General features: G+C 29.8%; 1 long non-coding RNA gene across 1 annotated transcript; it reads right to left on the bottom strand.

Annotated features, from left to right (window-relative positions):
- Positions 1 to 918: 918 nt before the first annotated feature.
- On the bottom strand, positions 919 to 2,098 carry LOC134249763 (uncharacterized). Its single transcript, XR_009988352.1, has 2 exons — positions 1,684 to 2,098; positions 919 to 1,520 (listed from the first exon to the last, which is right to left on the bottom strand). It is a non-coding gene; the product is annotated as an uncharacterized LOC134249763 (long non-coding RNA).
- Between the last annotated feature and the right edge of the window lie 4,837 nt (positions 2,099 to 6,935).

Below are 6,935 nucleotides of genomic sequence, written 5' to 3'. Positions count from 1 at the left end.
ATAAATGCTTTGCCAGTTACGATAGTAGATACAGCGGTGTTAATTTTTGCATCGTTTGTCGATCTTAAATCCAATGAAAGAATGCTCAAACACCCCACTTCTTGCCATTATGCACACGTCAGTGCAAAAAAAAAAAAAAAAAAAAAAAAAAAAGGAAAAGAAATTAAAATTGATAAAATCTTCCTCTCCCCCTTTTCTCTATATTTTAATTGATCGGTAGATGTTTGATTTTTTTTCGCCGCGTCTAAATAAAAAGAGCGCCGTTTTTCCTACTCATTTTGTTATATTATTTCAAGATATACAGAGGATTATAAACTAACTGCAAAAAGTTGTATTTCGCTATTGCATGCACTCGGTTTATTTCAAAATGAGAATTTTTCAGTTTCATGGTGTTTTGTGTAATAATTAAAGAAACGATTTAAAGTGTGTGTCGAGTCTCATGCTCAATGGAAAAGGTAAAGATAACGGACAGTGATCTCCCGTACGAAATTTAAGTCACGTATTTTCAAAAAAATCCAGGCGTATTTTAATCTTGTGGAAATCTCTATTAAAATGAATATATAAAACCAGGCGTATAATGTAAAATACGGGCGTACACGAGGCGTAATCCTCCCGTATTTTTGGCCGAAATATGCAAATGAGTACGCCTGGAAATTTTAATAATAGAATTACGCCTAGATTTCAAGCATACCCTTAAAAATACACCTGCAAAATAAATACGCCCGTATTAAAGAATACGCCCGTACAAAAAAAATACGCCTGTACAAAAAATATGCCTGCTTTAAATAGAATTGAATTAAATATTAATCATATTACTGCAATGGGAGCTACAACTATAGCATGAATATAAATGCACAATCAACTTCAGTACGAAGATTTTTGACTACATATACTAAAAAAGATTATTTAATAGACAAATTAAGCTTAGCATACATCACTTTTATTTTCTGAATATTTTTCAGTGTGATAAAATGTGAATGAGATTCAAATAAAGGATTGTCATTAAAATTTAAAAAATCATAATCTTACATTTACTATTTCAAAGCACAGTTACATGTTAGAATTATATTAACCATTTCACAGCATTTTAACATCCAAGGCTGAGTTTTATAGTAAAACAGTTGAAACATTCCAGTAATCACAGTGAATCACAGTTTTGAGAATCATGCCGAGTACTCCTGTCATTCTTTTTACTCCTAAATTGGCATAAAAGATGCAAATCACAAGCGATTCTGTCATTCACGTTTCACATCACATTCCCCAATCACATTTTCATAGATTGAAATATTCACAAAAAGAAGTTTGAATGTTTTATAACTGGCATTGCCAACAGTCTTCTTCTTCCTGATGCATTATCTTCCAATGGCTGCAGTTCACTGGCATTATTGCAATAAAATATGGAAAGCTTAATGCTGCTGGTCAACTCTTAATATTGCAATATCTTTTCTCCTCCTCTTATGACCATTTCATCATTCAATCAATTTTTCAACTGTGATAAGGATTTAGATGTAAATAATTTTCTGGAAAAAGAAAAACACTAGAAAATAATTTATGTAATTCAAAATACTACTGACCCATTTTTCAATCATTAACATCTGGCTCTGCAACAAAAGCAAATTCAGCTGTCTTTTATTTTCATAGATAAAAAGTTTCAATGTTAAGCTATGTTTTCAAAATAATTACCTCTTCTACATCTTCTTCCATCTGTGCTTTGTTGTGGCTTTCTCTAATCTCATTGTTCTTGGCATGACCTGCCTAGTGGTTTAAAATTGGCGCAAATACTTGGATGCAGATGCTGTTGTTTACAACCCCCTAGTTAGCTAAACAGTTTTATGATTTCTGGAAGTTCTACTCAGTACAATTTGTAAATTGAAGAAAAAATGCTGTTTTGTTTACACAACATAAAAATAAAATTCCATCAATGTATAAACAAGGTGTATTCACTATATGAATTCACTTATTTTAAAGATAATTAGGGTGGGAAATAGAACTGCACACAAACCGGATGTAAATTGATAAGCTGTTCTTAGAAAGGTTTACAACATCACAGATAAGTCGTTCCTAAACATGCTCAACACATCTGTAAGTAATTACCACAATCCCAGCAGGTTAGGCTAGGGAAGTGAAGGTTGATGGTAATGTAATAGTATCTGAATATACCAAATATAAAGCATTTTATAAGAAAAACATTTAAATGATGTAATAACATGTATGTTTATAGCCTGACTAAACAAATCATGAAGTTCAAAGAATATACACTATTTACTTTACAGTTATAGAAATCATTTGTGTTAAGAAAAATAATATCAATTTTTAAAAAAATGGGAATGACAAAATTTCAGGTCCATGGGACAAAGTTCTAAAAAAAATTAGGTAATTACAAACTAAATGCAATATTGTAATGTATATAATCATGCAATATTTTGTTTTTTGTTTCAGTTATATAATATCATAAAATTGTTTCTTATGTAACTCAATACTTTTTAAAAAAGAGAATGAGTTGACTAAGTTTTTTTGGCTAAGTTGAAAAATCCACCAGAATTTTCAAAAGTACGCCTTTTGAAATTTTCTAAGTTTTAAATTCCTTGTGCCAAAGAGACTAAGTAGAAAATACGCCCGGATTTAGAAATTACGCCTGGAAAAAAGGAGACGTATTTCTGGCAAAAATACGTGTACGCCTGAAAATGAACCGTATTTTTAAGAATACGCCTCTTGTACGCCAGGATTTGCAAAAAATCCAGGCGTAATACGTCTCTGAATTTCGTACGGGCTATTACTGGAAACTACAAACAATATAAATATATGGACAGGATATAAAACACGGACCCCTGGAAATTTGAATTCCAGAAGTCGGATCAGGTGACTAAAGGAGTAAACATCCCTCAAATTAGGATCCTTTAGGTCCTGAAACAAGGAAAATGACATTTTACACTTACTTTACCCTAGTCACTAAAAAATCTCAGAATATCTTTACCCTAGTCAAAATTTTACTTTACCCTAATCATGCTCAAATTTTGTACCCGCTATCTGGCTTTAATTAGCTCATCTCATGCCAACTTTTCGCAAACGCTGTGCTCTTCTGAATAAAATATTTCTTTTTTAACAACAAAACTTATAATGTAAGTCTGTATAACTTTGAAACTTAGTGCAGAATAATCGAAGCGTATTTGCCTATCGCCATCTTGGACTAGGGTAACGCACTTTACCCTAGTCCGTTTCTGAGTCATTATCAAAAACCGCAGAAAAAAATATTGGAAAAATCAACAAATTCCTTGCATTTAGAATTAATTTTTTTTAATCGTTACTATAAAACACATATCTGAAGAACACAAAAACACTAAACTCCCACCTGGAGATTATTTGATTTCAGAGTAAGAAGAAATCAAAATACTGGTTTCAGCTAAAATTTTGTCCTTCCTGTTACAGACACAATAATGCAAGTTTTACTATTAAGAGGTGGAAAAATAATTATAAAATTAGTTCAGCCTAGTTTGTGAAAGCATGACAAATAAAGAATCAGTTATAATTTTTCAATAAAACAGGAGCAAAATAATTTTACAATGACTTTAGAGACAATTTTCAAATCTGAACATCATTTGGTCAATATTTTCACCATTTTACAGACGTTAAAGTTAGTATAAAAACCACATTCACACATTTGAAAAGAAATGGTATTTTATGCATGCATGTAGATCCAATCTTGTTACAATCACATATAAACCACATATTTTCATAATTATAGTGCATGTATTAGGAAAGACAGGCCCGTAACAGGAAAGACAGTACTTTGCAATAGACATGTCTCTCCTGTAACAGAATCCTAAATTCTAGTTTAGAAATGATGGGAAATTAAATATTGAATCAGTTTCAGTCTGAAATCTGTTAATATATTATAAAGATATAGAGTAACTAAAACAATTCAAGAAAAATATGACCGTGAAAGGTTTTTTGGTCTCTCAGTTAAAAAGTGTAACAGGAAAGAACAGAACATGCAACAGGAGAGAAATTTCTGTGTATCTACATCAAATTCTTCATTTTGTTAAACACATAATTTAATTAATCCTGGAAATTTACACTGGTGTTCCCAAATAATGATAAAACTTTACGTTAAAGTTAAAATAGGAAAAAAAGGGTATAAAAATAATGAATATGTATGACTGTTACAGGAGAGACTTTTCTAAAATACACAGTATTGTAATAGTACAAAACAATGTTACATGTTAATTAGATATAACTTAGAATAATTGCTGAATTACATGTAAAATGTAACAAAATAAGATTTACATTAAAAAAATTGCTTGCCTATGCAAATATTGGCATTTACAACATAAAGGAAGGACACTTTATAGAGTCTGAAAAAATATTTAACCTCCATTTAAAAGAAAACATGGATTTGGAGAGCCATCCCCCTTTTGCCTGTATAATTTTCTTTTTTACCTTTCTTTAGAAGAAAACTTTTTTTTCACTGTTTTTCTAAATATAGAAATATAAAATATTACCTGGTAGTTCAAAAAAGTTTATGTTTCTGGCAAGTTGTTGGATGAACTTTAAAATTTTCACTGCAATTTGGAAATGGGTCCTAGCTAGATCATTACAATTGGGAATTTAATTTCATTTTATCACTGATTGGGAAATTATATCACATGGCAATTTTCAACAAAACAGAACAAAACAAAACCAAACAAACAAACAAACAAACAAAAAGAAAAAAAGAAAATGAAAACTCATGATGTTTACTATAGCTTATTTGAGCCAAATGCTCAGGTGAGCTTTTCTGATTGAGATTTGTGTTTTGTTTGTTGGTGTTAACTTGTTATTGTATTCTTAAACTTCTCACATTTTTTTTTATCTTGGTCATTTTAACTATATTTAGCACAGAATATCTTATGAAAAGGAAATTTAAATTGTTCAAATGATGGGTCACACCCTCTTCCAATAGATAAGTAAGAAAGAATAAAATTCTTTGACGGGTCATTTAAAAAAGACCAGAAAAGATAAAAATTTAAATGTAAAGCTTCATGACATAGTGTAGATTAAAGTTTGTTCAAATCATGACCCCTTAGGGTAGTGTATTGCATTATGAATTATCAAAATATTACTGGGATATTAGTTGGACACATATCAACAAATCTCTTTTCAGGAACAGCAAACCCTTGATCAGTCAAATCTAAATAAAGGCATTTATACTTAGTGTACATTCTAATTTGTTCAAATCATGATCACTGGTGTAGGGTTTGACATCTATTGGTTAATTTAGAGCTATATTGGGGCTGCAAATAATTATGAAAAAAAAAATCTTTAAAAATCTTCTCATTACATGTAGCAAAACCATGATCAATAATACTAGAGTATTTCTTTGGATGCATCTTCATCTTCAATTAAAGTTTGTTCAAATCAAAACCCTCAGGAATCGGGCCTAAATTCCAACCTAAACAGGGCAGTAACAAATCCCTTAAGTTGAGTGAAACTTTGTTTAGAGATGGAAAAATACTGCCTATAGCTAAGTAAGATAATTTATTGTGTCCTTCCTGTTACACTGAATTAATAACAAAACAATCATATATTGAATTTATATTATGGGTAAAAGGGCTAAAAAATTATTTTTTAGATGAATTTTTTTCCATCAAAGACTATTCAACAATTATACTGTGCTTATAAGAAAAAGAGTTCTCAAAAATTGTTTATTTTATAGCAATACTCGTCTTTCCTGTTACAGAATTATATTTAGAAGCCCTTTAATATCAAAAATTATCTTTTCAGAGTTGAAAAAAGAATAAAAAATAGAATGAATACTACAAAACAATAAAATGATAATAATATTAAATCTGACAAATAAATAAAAGTCCACATTTTTTCTGATTTAAGGAAAATTTGTCTGTACTGTTACAGTATATTATGTCTTTCCTGTTACAAAATCACTTTTTATGTTTCAACTAACAATTAGAAACAATGAATCCTTACTCAAGGTGTATTTGTGTTACTTGCTTCAACATTAATAAAAATCATGCAATAAATTTCTTAGTTAATGATAAGAGAGGTCTAAAATCCACATTTTATATAATGTTAGTCTTTCCTGTTACAAAAATTGTCTTTACTGTTACAAATTAACACGTAACAGGGTAGAAAATTGCTCTATATTTGGTCATTTATTTTCCTTATTGCTTACCATACAAGCTGATGATGCAGTAGGTTTGAAACAAAATGTTTCAGTTATTTTGTAAAAGAAGTTAAAATTGTTTCACTCCATTGTTAAAGCTTTCTTTCAATATAACAGTACGGACGTCATTTTTTTCTACTGCATAATATTTTGGACATTTTATTTAAACTTATCAAATTTAAATAAATAACATTAACAACCTAGTATCATGCAAATGAAACTTAGGCTAATGGTCAGTATGGAACCCAGAAAAGTTCGTTATAAATATTTCTATTTTATAGATTTTCAATGGCGTAACAGGAGAGACAAAAACTCGTGGGACACATATTTTAGTCTTCATATTTACAAGATGAGCTTAGTTAAGACAATTTTAGTGTTTTTATGGCATTTATTATGAATAGTTTAAGGCATACAAGGAAAAAAATGAAAAGAAAATTAACAACATTTGGCCATAAAACACTTGTTAATTCAATGGAAAGGAGTGTAGGACATCATAAAATGTGCTTATTTGAACTATTATCACTGCATTTTTTCTTTAAATATATCACACAGCTATAAAATTAATATTCTGCCAACTACAGAATAATGTATTCTAAATAGTGATGTGAAAATTTATATAATTTTTACTTCAAATACTTTTTTATCGGCTTGTGACCAAAATATTGGCAAATTTTGATAATGACTCTTCTACACAGTGGTTTAGAAAGCTTTCAAACTCCCCGCTACTTCGAAAGAGATTTACTGACCTCTTTATTGTTTATTTGATTCTCTACGAGTC

Source organism: Saccostrea cucullata, unplaced genomic scaffold, assembly GCF_032062105.1.
Source record: "Saccostrea cucullata isolate Sc308-1 unplaced genomic scaffold, CSIRO_AGI_Scuc_v1 ctg958, whole genome shotgun sequence".
NCBI classification, from domain to species: domain Eukaryota; kingdom Metazoa; phylum Mollusca; class Bivalvia; order Ostreida; family Ostreidae; genus Saccostrea; species Saccostrea cuccullata.
The sequence above is the reverse complement of the archived record's forward strand: the minus strand, read 5'-3'. Positions and strand labels throughout refer to the sequence as shown.